The following is a 15,157-nucleotide window of genomic DNA, read 5'->3' as shown; positions in this document are numbered from 1 at the left end:
TTCGGGCAGTAACACAACAAAATGTGGAATAAGTCARGGGGTCGGAATACTGTCTGAAGGCACTGTATGTATTTATATTGRGGACTCTGACACCGTTCATTCTGATAWTTCTTCATTTATTTCTTGAATTTGTGTCTATTGTTTTGTATTGTTATGGTGTGTATAGACAGTATGGACAGTATATGAATAAGACAAGTTGTGTAGAGCAGTAGTTACATAGACTCTCTGAGGTCATTACAGATCCCATGGCACTTATTGTAAGTGTCGGGGTGTTAACCCCGGTGTCCTGGCTAAATTCCCAAGCTGTCCTTCATACCATCATGGTCACCTAATCATCCCCAGCTTACAATTGGCTCATTTATCCCTCTCCTCTCCCCTGTAACTATTCCCCAGGTCGTTGCTGTAAATGAGAACGTGTTCTCAGTCAACTTACCTGGTAAAAGAACGTTTAAAAAAAAAAATATATATATATATATAGGGTGAGCCATGACTAGAATACAGTATATACATATAAAGTGGGTAAAACAGTATGTAAACATTATTAAAGTGACCAGTGTTGAATGACTCTATGTACAAAGGGCAGCAGTCTCTAAGGTGCAGGGTGGAGTACCGGGTGGTAGCTGGCAAGAACAGTGACTAAGTTCAAGGCAGGGTACTGTTTGGAGGCCGGCTGGTGGTGACTATTTAACAGTCTGATGGCCTGGAGGTAGAAGCTGTTTCTTAGATAAGAAGAATAACCTCATACAATGCCATGCAAATGATATTCACCTGAAGTGCTGGTACTGCTTGGGGTCTTTTGTTTAGACATGTAGCTAGCTAAACAATGAACCATAATCCCAATCCATAGAGTACTAGCAATACAAACCGATTGTCATAGCTAGCTATAGTGAACCAAATATGTTTAATATTAGCTAGTTAGATAATATTAGTACACAGATCATACACTTAACGATAATGTTAGCTAGCGAGCCAGCCACCTAACGTCAGCTAACAGTAAGCTTTAACTTGCAATGAAAACAACTTTTTGACAAAATTAGAAATGTATAATTTCTGAAACTTGGATGAACGCTTCATGGCGAATGCAACCCCTTTCATTAAATAAGATGTCATGTGTCGTTTCCGTTTTGTTTGTACAGCTTGCTTGGCCCGTTGTGTCAAGTCACTCTGGTTAACACTGACAGTGTGCAATGTCATAAGAATCATCAGATCTTTCTCTCTCTCTGTCACAGTTGCCATGGTTGCCCTTAGTTTGAAGATGTAATCCAGTGATAGGTGTTTTATAKAKCAGCCTTCTGTGTTCTCTTTTRGACTCCCTCTGCATTTGTAATCAAACGCCAGAATTGTATTAATCTCCTTATCATACTCTGCTTCTACCAGACATTCCACTGATTTCAAAACTGAACTTCTTCTGTGACAACAATACTTTTTTCCCCATCACTTTCATCAGAAGACTCTACAATGTCTTCTTCAATGAAAATGTGTTTACCTAAATCAGGGATTTCCTCATCATCTGATTCATTTTCAGAGTCAGAGAGAGTCAGCACGGTACAATCGTCCTCCTGAAAGTAGTCCTTCACAACGTTTTCCCACTGACCTTTGTCGATAGCGCCTGATATATTCAGGGCACCAATGTTATTGAGAGCATTAGCAACACATTTGCAGTTCTCCATGGCTAATGTTATATCCTTTGAAAAAATTGGAGTAGAAAGGATATTTACTAATAACAAGCAGCTCATTTTATAGACAGAATATGCTACACGGCAGACCAATCCAAAACTCATCTCTCGGCATGTCCAGCCCATTCATTATTTCAGCCAATTTATGCCATTTGGAAAGTTTCTGTATTTTTCTGTGACAAACCAACTAGGCTCGTAATTTAACAACTTTATTTGTATTTACAGTCATACATATTTGTTATCAAGGCACATGAAAGTTCAAAGGTTCCAGAAGGCATTTCTGCCCAAAAATGCATTTTGATTAAAAAAACAAAACTTTCAAATGCCTCTCTTGTGAAGTTGTGAAGTTGTCATACACCTAGTTTCCTGAAACGAGTCACATTTAGTTCAGTTACCTTCACTTTCTTGGATACAGGAACAATGGTGGACATGTTGAAGAAAGTGGGGACAACAGACTGGGTTCGAATATGTGTCACGTTCKTGACCTATTTTCCTTTGTTTTGTATTTATTTTAGTTGGTCAGGGCGTGAGTTGGGTGGGTTGTCTATGTTTGATTTTCTATGTTGGGATTTTGTGTTCGGCCTGGTATGATTCTCAATCAGAGACAGCTGTCAATCGTTGTCCCTGATTGAGAATCATACTAAGGCAGCCAGGGTTTCACTTGTGTTTTGTGGGTGTTTGTTCCTGTGTCAGTGTTTGGGCCACACAGGACTGTTTCGGGTTAGTCACGTTTGTTGTTTTGTATTTTGTAGTGTCTTGTTGATGTTTCATTAAATAATGAACTCTTACCAATCCGCATCTTGGTCCGATCCATGCTCCTCCTCGTCTGAGGAGGAGAACGACTACGACAGCCGTTACAATATGTCTGTAAACACTCCTGCCAGCTGTTCTGCACATGCTCTTTGGACACCTGGGCTGCAGCCTTGCGAGGGTTAACATGTTTAAATGTCTTACATTGACTACAGAAAACGAGAGCTCACAGTCCTCGAAGCAGGCGAAGAAGATGGGCCTCGGTGTCCGCAATGTGGCTTTGTAATCCGGGATTGTCTGGAGTCACTGCCATATATGTCTCGTGTTTCAGCCATTGAATTGTGACTCCACTTTGTCCTTGTTCGGTAGTTTTTCCTGTTTGATTGCCTTATGGAAGGCATAGCTGGTTTGTTTGTARACTTCCATGTTCCCAGTCACCTTGCCATGGTTAAATGCGGTGGTTCGCGCTTTCAGTTTTGCGCGAATGCTGCCGTCTATCCACGGTCTTTGGTTTTGATAAGTTCTAAACGTCACAGTGGGAACAACATCCCCTATATACTTCCTGATGAACTCAGTCAGTGTATACAGTAAGTCAATATTATTCTCAGAGGCAATCCGGAACACATCCCAGTCCGTGTGATCAAAACAATTTTGAAGCATAGATTCCAATTGGTCAGACCAACATTGAACAGTCCTTACCACAACAGTCCTAAAGTTTCTGCCTATAGGAGGGGAGGAGCAAAATGGATGGGAGGGCCTGGTAGCCATCCTGGAAGGGGGAGTAGCAATGGTCAAGAGTGCTCAATGAGCAAGTAGCACAGGAGATGTGTTGATAAAACTTTGGTCATGTTTTCCTCAGATATCCTTTATTAACGTCCCCAGCTACAGTACATTTGGCCTCAGGATATGCGGTTTCCAGTTTACACAAAGTCCAGTGGACACTCTTAGAAAAAAGGTGCTACCTAGAAGCTAAAATGCTTCTTCGGCTGTCCCCATAGAAGAACCTTTGAAGAACCCTTTTTGGTTCCAGGTAGAACCCTTTCCACAGAGGGTTCTACATGGAACCCAAAAGRGTTCTACCTGGAACCAAAAAGGGTTCTGCTATGGCGATAGCAGAAGAACCTTTTTATCTAAGAGTGCAGTTCCTTGAGAGCTGTGTCGGCTTGTGGGGGAATATACACAGCCGTGACAATGACCGAAGATAATTCTCTCTTTCAGAGCCCTCAGAACCGCCAGACAGCAGAACAACTTCACAGCAGTGTTTCCGCTGCAGTCATTTAACCGTGGCGCTGCGCCACAGCAATCATTGCAGCCCAAAAAATATGAAGAAATATTTCTGCAGAGGCACACTTTGAAGATACTAGAACAGTCCACATGTACTTTTCCTCTGCAAACAAAACAAGTAATGAATAGAAAAATCTGACAACCCTATAGTAGAATAGTTGATCTATTTACGTAGTTGGCTTGTTGAGTGTTTTATGCAAGCAAAATATTCCTCTCCAGCTGCATTCAAGTTTCGAGTGCCATAGGGAGAGAACCTTGCATTTTGACAGGCAGTCAATGCACAACAATTCTTGCAATCACGGGGCAAACAGCAGTTTTAATGGCTTTTGTTACAAAGACGGCGATCCCAGCTTGTTATATCTACTTTCTCAACTCCACAATATGCCAGAACTGCACCATTTTAAACCCTGAGTTGCATAGAGGAGAGTGGGGCTAAATGTAACACGGGTCAATTGTAGGGTAACTTTGGCTAAAAGATCACCATGCATAAAACTTTAAACATTTGATGAGACAGATGACATTATTAAAAAATGGTGACATGAAGTGGTCTGTGTGAGAAGTACAGGCAAGGGACATATTACCCCACGTGGTTGATTGCCCCAAGTTGCCCTAACAGGTAGGCTTACATTAGTGGAGGTCAGTGCCGTTTCAGATGAGGGAGGAGTTTTTTTTTCATGAGCATMAATTTATTTCTATTACAGCATATTGGATGACTGTCATTCACATTCCATTCACCCAGCTCAATGTAACAGCGATAGGTTTAGTCTAGTACATGATACTCAAATCATGAGGTGGCTACAACCTAGCCTATGAATTAAAGTTTACAGCGTAGGTGCACACAGGTCAAGAGACAAATTTGATGTTGCACACAGGTCGAGAGACATTTGATGTGACAGACAGTGATACATGGACAGACAGTGACATTCAATACCGTCTTGTACACTCTTGCCTGCTGATAGTGAGTGTAATCATTAGTCCAACAGTTGTAAACGAGAGTTGCTGTTGGACAGATTCAGGTATGTTTATTCCCATTTCGTTCAGTTAGCTTCTGTTTATGAAACGTTTTTCAACAGAATCGGTGGAATGAATACACCCCTGATCACACGTAAAGACAGTTTACAGTTTCATAGCAGTCACATTGTATTCTTTCTCACATCTACGTTATGCGCTCTCTTCCTTTCACCTCTTCCCTTTGCTTGTAGACTTCAATACACAACACAGCTGTTTGTGACCATGCGAAAAAAACTTTCCAAGCCAAACCGCTACACACAACCTACATCGTTGTCACCATATTAGCTAAAGTAACATCATAGTCAACATAGCTCATAGAACTAACCGTTAGTAAACCTTCTACAATCAGTCAGTAACGTTACAGTGTACAGTAAGTAAGCAGTTACACCGGTGGGCCCCGGTGGCAATAAATTACTAAAACCAAACGCTTACCTTGACTTGGAAGAGTTTCATTGTTGTGTTGGATAGTCATAGCCAGCCAGCTAACATAGCAGGGTGTTTCAGTAGGCTAAACTAGCTAGCTGTATTTGCTAGCTAAGTAAGTGAAACTGAAAGTTTWAAAAATGACGAAATCTCTCCCTCTCTATTTCCCTTTTGCTTCTCCTTCATTTAGGAAGAAATTAATTTGTTCAAAACTGTTKAACTATTTTCTTTCTCTCTCTTTGAGTCAACTACTCACCACATTTCATACACTGCAGTGCTAGCTAGCTGTAGTTTATGCTTTCAGTACTAGATTAATTCGCTGATCCTTTGATTGGGTGGACAACATGTCAGTACATGCTACAAGAGCTCTGATAGGTTGGAGGACGTCCTCCGGAAGTTGTCATAATTACTGTGTAAGTCTATGGAAGGGGGTGAGAACCATGCGCCTCCTGGGTTTTGTATTGAAGTCAATGTACTCAGAGGAGAACGGAAGCTAGCTGTCCTCCGGCCATGGTACTACCCTACAGAGTGCTGTTGAGGCTACTGTAGACCTTCTTTGCAAAACAGTGTGTTTTAATCAATTATTTGGTGACGTGATTATATTTTGTACAGTTTTATCTAAAAACGCTAAATCAAATCAAATGTATTTATATAGSCCTTCGTACATCAGCTGATATCTCAAAGTGCTGTACAGAAACCCAGCCTAAAACCCCAAACAGCAAGCAATGCAGGTGTAGAAGCACGGTGGCTAGGAAAAACTCCCTAGAAAGGCCAAAACCTAGGAAGAAACCTAGAGAGGAACCAGGCTATGAGGGGTGGCCAGTCCTCTTCTGGCTGTGCCGGGTGGAGATTATAACAGAACATGGCCAAGATGTTCAAATGTTCAMAAATGACCAGCATGGTCAAATAATAATAATCACAGTAGTTGTCGAGACTGCAGCAAGTCAGCACCTCAGGAGTAAATGTCAGTTGGCTTTTCATAGCCGATCAAAAAGCGAAACTTTTTTAATGTTTATTAAAAATATATATTTTCATGAAATTCACTGAGGAGAATGGTCCTCCCCTTCCTCCTCTGAGGAACCTCCACTGACTTACATTATATTCACTGTGTTTATGCAAGTGTTTTGGGACATAAACTTGCTCAAAGATCAAATTTGGGATATAGCTAATGATTAGCCCAATAGGGTAAATGCTTAAGCCTATTTATTTATAGCCACTATGGTGCGGCTCCATCCATGGTCCAATATGTTAAAATAATTTTAACAAATAATATGTTTTTAGTCCAATTTCTGGAGGTGGAAATTATATTTTAGATGGTGTCAGCATCATTTTATTTTCATTCATTTTGGAGTAGAATTTCTTTTTAAAAAGTTACCAGAACGGAGCTTCTCAGCCCTTATTCATGAAAGTTATTTGTGGGGAACCCCGGACCCCCAAAACCGTGACATTTTCCCACCACTGATAKATTTTTTCCATAGGAAACACTGATTCACAGAGAATGAATATTCGGTTCTAGACCCCACTCATGATCATTCTCATCAGTTCATTATGAGCCGTTAGTGTTGGCTATATGCTGGGGAAGTTAGTTGTTTTAGTATATTTGTTACACTTCTGTAGTTTGTAGTTTTTTTTCAGCAAATGCTTTGTAGTCTGATGTAGGCACTTGGCTTGTCACATCTGCTCCTGCCACGCCCTCTAGTGCTCATCTCCTTGACCTGCCSCCACTCCCCCAGTGCTCTCTCCCTCTCTCTGTGAGTGTGTGTGTGGATGGAGACAGGTGTGCTGGAGTCAGAACAGATCCCCACCAGCTACAACCTGTTCCATAATCAAGACCTCTACAAATGCTCAGTCCTGCCACTTCCACTCTGCTAGATCGTAATCTCTGCTCAGTCAGTCCATGTTTCTAGCCGTTTGTTCCTGTTGTGCCTGTTTTCCCTTGCCTAATGCTGTTTTCCTCTCCGCTACAGTTTTGCTCGCTCTGACTCTGGTCCCTGTCTCCAGTCCAACTTCTCATCAGTCCTGCTACTCTGTCCTGGATTCCCCACTCTACGCTCCCTTGGATTCCCCTCTGGACCTGCTTACCCTGTCCCAACACCTCTCGCTCCATCCTCAGCCTCCGTACCTGGTTTCCGGTAACCCGCCCGAGCTTCCCCTGGCCTGCACTCAATCTTCCCTCCGTGTTTCAATAAATACCTTAGTTACCTCATCCTAGTCTCCTCGTCTGAGTCTGCTCTTGGGCTCACCTGTTCCGCTCCACGTGACATGGCTCAAACATCTTTGATAGGTTACCAACAACATTCAAATGTTACTGTGTAATGTTATGATTTACATTAGCTTTCGGTACCAACATTTCTAGCTTTCCAGACCTGCGATGTCAACAAATGTAAATGGACATCAGTATTTTGTCCATCTGCCAAGTTGATGAAAATCTCCCTTGATTGACACTAAGTATAATGACTAAACTCAAAAACTATATTTTTAAAAGTGTGAAGTTAGACTGGGCTAAAGCTGAAAAAAAAGGAAATTCACATGACCACCACACGGCCTAAATCCTGCTCTACCAAGGTTTTCTAGCACACAGCTATTATCTAGTACAGTAGCAAAGTTGGTCTACTGTACTTCAAACAACATGTTGGCATGTTGCTTAGGATTCAAACATTCTCATTGCCAAAGTCTTAATACTCTACACAGTCCGGAAGGTTCAAGGCCAGGCACAGGCAGCAGTGGATCTCAGACACAGACAGGTTGAGGAGCGAAGAAGTCAGAGGCCACCAGTCTTRCACCTCCGGTCACTATCTTCCACAAGACGTAGACATTGGTGGGGAGACTTAGGATGATGTTGGTTACCGCAGGGGCCAAGTAGAGATCCAAATAGGAAGTGGAAGCAGTGCTGGAGTTATTTGATGTAGAGTAATTAATCTCTTTGGTATCCCAGTGTTTTCAGTTGACACTGCGAAAAGATACAAAAGAGATTTGAACAACAAAAAGTAATCAGTATAGATGAACAAAATGCATGATGGTCTGTAACAATCGTTACATTTGCACAAGCTAGAAAGATCCATACCTCAATTGAACTAGTTCTCTCTGTTTTCTCTCATTGGATGGAGGTTTTGTTTGAGTCTGAAGAACCAGTGCTTTGTAAATCGAAATCTCTCTCCCACCTGATGACGTTGGTCCATGCGCCGAAAACAAATTCATTACCTGGAGCACAGTATGCAAAAAGAGGAAAGTCACTAATTACGACCATTCGTATTAGTCCATCATTAACCACCGGTCCTGGTTATGAGCAGAAAGTATCATATGTCAGGGATGATATGTAAAGAGTTCCTATTCGTCCATGAATCATTGACCTCAGTGAAGATCTGGGACAGTCGATGCTGTAGAGGCCATGTCCAGTTCTCAGATATCTAGGAACCTAGAAAAAGGCCGTGACTTGTATGCACAATAGCTTAGTGTTGAATGCAGTTCATCTTTCGTTGAGATACTTTAGGTGGAGTGACAAAGCGAAACACTTAGACGTGTGTCCGTTGTTAAAAGCAGTGAGAGAAGCCCAGTTACATTCCTAAAAGAGACGAACGGAAATAGTTCATCCCATTTCTCCATCCAGCGTAATGATTAAAGTCTATATTGAATGTAATTCAACTGGACAGTGACATTTTGGCCATGTGACTCATACTGTCATTGGTGATTGTCATTTTTCTGCCATGACCGACTCAATTCTGATCACCAAGTAGGTAATTCCATGCCAGGGGCAATAACCAGATATGAAAATGACATTCAAATCTGTCCCAACTTAATAAGTCACATGTGTGATCAGCAACTCTCCATCCTGACATACGATACCAGGCACGTTGTCAACAAGACTGATGGCAAAGATCTTTACCATCCCCCCAAAATGTCACTAAATTAACCATATTAAAACATATGCCTTGATATGATGTGACTCTGGACAGCGTAGGTGCCTTATTTATCAAAGGTGCTTGCGGACAAAAAAGACTAAACCTTAGGTGCGGCAGTTTTCCTGCAAAGGTTGTTATTTCTAAATGTTTACCTTGATGGGAAAGTGTGAGTATCTCCATGCAACACTCATACCATGAGTTTTTGCTGCACAGGATTTATAATTAAAACATATGCCTAATGATAAAACATGTGCATTGCTGTTGGTAAGGAGATTCCTTAGCAGCATGTCATCTAATATAATCCTTGTACTTTTATTATATAGGCCTAAATCATAATCATATTGCAGGGCATGTCTCTCCTTTTCTGACATGACTGGGTTATTCTGCTACACAACTAATATTAGCCTACCATTTATCGATCACTAATTCAATAGTCAACCATGTTCGAAAGTAAATAGACCGGTAGCCCTATAATATTAATATATCCACACCCTATAATATTTGATAGGGTAGGCTACAGTATTGCTGTGCGATAGGAATGCGACGTCATAGCCTATTTAATCTCAGAGTCTATACCGAGGCAGGCGATAGAAACACAATCATCTATTYATAAACAAAATATTGAACAACAATTTGTCTTTTACATAAATTGTTCCATCTTGCAGAATGCACGGCCAGTGTTTGGCACTCGAAATAGGTGCCATTCCTTTTTTGTTTCCAAAAGTCACTGCAAAGAGGAAAACATTCTGCCCACACTTCTACAGAAATGTGATACAATTTGCCATTGCACTCTCCTTCTATGAACTGGCATGGTCCAGTTCCAACATCTCCAAATTATACAGTAAATTATGGTGTTTTTGTTACCATAAAATGTGAATAGAGGGTATTTTCCAGGCGGGGTGTAACACTCGTTCACGAGCGCAGAAATATAGTATGGCTCTGATTTAACAATGAAAACATGCCTATATGTTGTGTGTGGCAGTTTGATAAATCCCAATAACTTGTTGTGCACGCAAATCATAGAATCTCCACGTATGCCAGAATTTTGTGAGAAATGTACACACGGGTGATAAATGAGTCCCCAGGTATTCAGTTCACCTGTAAACATCTAAACAGGAAGGACCACAGTCAGTGTGACGGTGTACTTAATGAATACCGGAGCATTTCTCCAAATCACAACACCATGAGCAGGTGCACAGAACGGAGGCCAGAAAACATCCAACTGTTTCATCAAGCGGCTTGCAACCTCTGTTAGATTTCATCAGCAAGAGGAGAAAGGGCGTTGAGGTTTTACAGCGCCACTCGCTCGTTCACACTCTGGTGCTTCAGTAGCACAGCACGCGAGAAACGTGACCCATCATACCGCAGTGTGCTTAACTTACGGTTTTATTTCCTTAAATGTTTCACTATATATCGATGACGCAAATATCAAATATCGATGACGCAAATATATACTGTACAGTACTGTGAGGGTTATAGTTCTCATCAAAATGTATAGTATAATCACTCATACTGTACAGTACTGTGAGGGTTCTAGTCCTCATCAACATCACATCTTATGTCTTCTCTGGCGATGCATCTTGGAATGTATCTTCTGGAATGTCTAATCCAACCCTGGCAGTCTTCAGGAGAAGTGTCTCCACACCTGCGCAGTCTCAGCGAGAGCTCGTCTCAACCCTGGCAGTCTTCAGGAGAAGTGTCTCCACACCCTGGCAGTCTTCAGGAGAAGTGTCTCCACACCCTGGCAGTCTTCAGGAGAAGTGTCTCCACACCCAGCATTCATGGCATCCAGTAAGGACATCTGGTCATGTGGATGGTGGTCATAAACCTTCCATCTCTACACAGAGAAAAGTTCCCATATGGGCTTTAGGAAGGGGGAGAATGGAGGCAGGAACAGTACTGACATCCTGGGATGTGCCGCAAACCAGTCTGTGACTGCAGCAGAGTGGTGGAATGCCAAATTATCCCACACAACAATGAAAGTCGGGGAGTATCTTGCCCCTCTCACAAGTCGATTATGCAGGTCATCCAGAAAAGAAACGAGCCTCTCTGTATTGTAGGGGCCAATGAGTGGTTTGTGTAACAGCAAAGCYTCATTGGACAGTGCTGCACACATTGTMATGTTAGRTCCTCTCTGGCCTGGGACATCCACGGTTGCTCTCTGTCCAATCACATTTCTTCCCCTGCGGCGTGTTTTTGCCAGGTTGAATCCAGCTTCATCCACAAAGATGTATGTGAAGTTTGCCTGMCTTCCATCTCCATTACTCTCTAAAATACAGTAAATACACAGTTTTACAGTACTTTACATTATGCATAGCTGTGTATGTACCCTGTTTGGTTATTGAACAGACATCTTACCTGGACATATTGATACCGGAGTTCATTCACACGTTCACCATTTCTCTCAAAGGGTACAACGGCTTCATTCTTACTTAGTTTCTCTGGGACTCTGGCGATTGTCGTTGTGCTGACCGTATTCACATTCCCAACAGTGATATTGTCTGCCTGCACTCTGTCCCAAATTTCCCGCAGTTTTATTGCGTTGTTGCCAATTACAATGTCAACAATGGCAATTTCCTGCACATCTGATAATATTCTGCCTCTCCCTCCTGTGGGAGGCAACCTTTGGTTCCTACTGAAAAACACAAAACAATCAATATATTTCTAAATGTCAGTACATGTAAAAATGTGAACATACTGTATTGTACTGTAATATGTAGTTCAATTATCATTGACGGATAAACATTTCACCAATTGTTTTGCTGGAAAATTCGTACTATTGATGCAACTGTTGAACGCTGCAGATTTGGTTGCACCCTTAAACCGGCCTCTCTCAAAGAGAGACCATGGTTTACAACATGGTCAATAATTGTGGCCCTTATCTCATCAGAGACCACCGCTCTTGGTCTTCCTCTCCTTTGTCCTCCACGAATTCTCCCTCTCCCTGCCACTCTTCTGCCCCACCAACCTGTCTTCCTTGATCCATGTTTCCAAACTAAATAATTACGAAGCCGTCCTCCTTTGTCTGTTTGTATCGAGAACAGGACACTTGGGTAGGCTTTCCGCTGAAATTGCAATCAGCTGTGTTTGGAATGATTACATATTCTGCTGAGATTTTCTATATGTTTCAATCTGGTTACTGCAGAAATGCATGACATTTGCCATCATTCTGTTTTGAATGTGTTTTTAACCGTTTTGGAAACAGTGTGTTAGCATTTGACAACATGTGCTGCAAATATATCGTTTAGCAGCTGGTGGGGTATGAATGAGAAAATAGTTCATGGATTTCGGAGAATGTGGTCATTGAATGCATTTTGTGTGAAAGCAATAAAAAATGATTCACAGTTTGGTCCACATACACTTCTGTTTCGATGACAGCGTGAAGAGTTTTGACAATGTGACTTCATTTTTGACCAACGCATGTTAGCAATTGAAAAAAAATGTGAGGTATCTTTTATTTTTACTCAACTATGACAATGGAGTCCTTTTCCCACCACTGCCCATGCGTCATGCTTCAGCCTCACCTCTCCACGTGTGTGGACACACTGGCTCACTCCTTTGTGTGTTTGGCTGGGAGAGTTCTCACTCAAATGAAGCTCTTTTCTAAACAGTAAACTGTGAAGGTCGCGTGAAGGGTTTAATCCTATTGGCTCAGTCGGTGGTTCTGCTCCCTTCACTGGCGTTCTGTAAGCCTTTTCTTCTCCCTGAGGTGAGGTGTGATCTCCATGTCGTGTCCTTGGACAGTGTACTCACACATCTCACCCAGACTGAGGAAAGTATCAGGAGCCTGGGGAGCGAAGAGCGTGGCCCAGAGGCATTTTATCTAATACAGTTGTGACACCTACTGTGATTATTCCAGGAGCCGTGCAACACCCTCATCCTTGCCCCTCGCCCCTCGCCCCATCGCCCCTCACCCCATCGCCTCCTCAAAGGATGTGAGCGAAACCACAAAGCGGTTAGAGTGAAAAAAGTGTGTGCGTGTGTGTTTGGTTTGCGTGCTCCTATGTGTGTGTGTGTGTGTGTGTGTGTGTGTGTGTGTGTTGTGTGTGTGTGTGTGTGTTGTGTGTGTGTGGTGTGTGTGTGTGTGTGTGTGTGTGTGTGTGTGTTGTGTGTGTGTGTGTGTGTGTGTGTGTGTGTTTGTGTGTGTGTGTGTCTGTCTGTCTGTATATGGTCCCCCTCGATACGAAACACACATGGGGGTTTTACTCCAGAATGGCCCTGTCGCAGTGTAATCAGGCTGCAGCTGGGCAAACCTGTCCTTCTCAACCAGGGAGTGGAGAGTGACACACAGGCGATGCACAACAAAGGATGATTAACCCCTAACACCCAGGGAGTCGTCAGATCGCCTGCCAGAGGCCTCTCTTCTCTTCTCTTTTCTCTGCTTCTGAAGGGTCTCTCTCTCTCTCTGTTCTCTGCCTTCCTGAGGGTCTCTTCTCTCTGTTCTCTCTGCCTTCCGCGCAGGGTCTCTCTCTCTCTCTGTTCTCTCTCTGCTTCCTGCAGGTCTCTCTCTCTCTCTGTCTCCTCTTGCCTTCCTGCAGGGTCTCTCTCTCTCTCTGTCTCTCTCTGCTTCCTGCAGGGTCTCTCTCTCTGCCAAACATCCAGCAGTAATCGCTGCCTGGGATGCATGAGCTGAATCCAAAGAGACGGCATTGATTACAGCTACAACACGCACACAACGGAAAATACACACATACACACACACACACAACACACACACTGATTGCTTACCCACAAATAGCGATACGCACCAACACACACACACCAACACACAGCACATTCCAGTCGTTGTGCAGTTGTGGCAGATCCAGAAGCTGAGACAAAGACGGCCTTTGAATGGAGCTGGCAGGGAGAGGGCAAGATGTAACCAGCCTCAGCCTGGGCTGGGAAGATGATTCTTCCTTTCTCTCTCTATGCCTGTCTACCTTAGCCACAATGCTGCTGACCTGGAACTGTAGCAATAGCAGAATGAGCTGACCCTGGAACTGTAGCAATAGCAGAATGATCTGATCCTGGAACTGTAGCAATAGAGATGAGTCGACCCGGAACTGTAGCAATAGCAGAACGAGCTGACCCTGGAACTGTAGCAATAGCAGAACGAGCTGACCCTGGAACTGTAGCAATAGCAGAACGAGCTGACCCGGAACTGTAGCAATAGCAGAACTACTGACCCTGGAACTGTAGCAATAGCAGAACGAGCTGACCCTGGAACTGTAGCAATAGCAAAGAACGAGCTGACGCTGGAACTGTAGCAATAGCAGAACGAGCTGACCCTGGAACTGTAGCAATAGCAGAACGAGCTGACCTGGAACTGTAGCAAATAGCAGAACGAGCTGACCTGGAACTGTAGCAATAGCGAGCGAGCTGACCCTGGAACTGTAGCAATAGCAGAACGAGCTGACCCTGAACTGTAGCAATAGAGAGCGGCTGACTGAATGTAGCAATAGGAATGAGCTGACTGGAACTGTAGCAATAGCAGAACGGCTGACCTGGAACTGTAGCAATAGCAGAACGAGCTAACCTGAGACTGTAGCAATAGCGAACGAGCTGACCCTGGAACTGTAGCAATAGCAGAATGAGCTGGACAATATATGTGGAAGTCAGAGCAGTACACCCAAACCCTTACGTCTCATAAAGAACACACACACACACACACACATGGCCGCACAAACAAATGCACACTCACACACACACTTTCCAGTTTAGGATCATGAACTATTGGGGTTTGTGCTATTCTTTATTTCCGGCAACTTCAAAAAGACTCCAGAAGTCTGTGAGTATGAAAGCTATGCAGAGTAATACTATTCTTTCCACTGACAAAGCCCTTACTAACAGAATTGGCTACATTCAGTCATTGGAACATTATGAAGAAAGGGAGTTTCAGGCTTGTTTAAGTGTGTAGATATATGGGTTTGAGAGATTATTGAGTACTTTGTCAACGTCTTGATAAAATAACGTTTCTGAAGATCCAGCAAGTGAGGGTGAGATGGAGATGGGAGAAGGTAAGGAGCGGAAAATAATAGGTCACAGCTGCTCCCTATCTTTCTACAACGCCCCTGATGGATAGCTCTGCAGATCTCAGACCTCCTGCTTCACATGTTTATTTTTTGGGGAGAG

Source organism: Salvelinus sp. IW2-2015, linkage group LG6.2 (genome assembly GCF_002910315.2).
Source record: "Salvelinus sp. IW2-2015 linkage group LG6.2, ASM291031v2, whole genome shotgun sequence".
Taxonomy (NCBI): Eukaryota; Metazoa; Chordata; class Actinopteri; order Salmoniformes; family Salmonidae; genus Salvelinus; species Salvelinus sp. IW2-2015.
The sequence above is the reverse complement of the archived record's forward strand: the minus strand, read 5'-3'. Positions refer to the sequence as shown.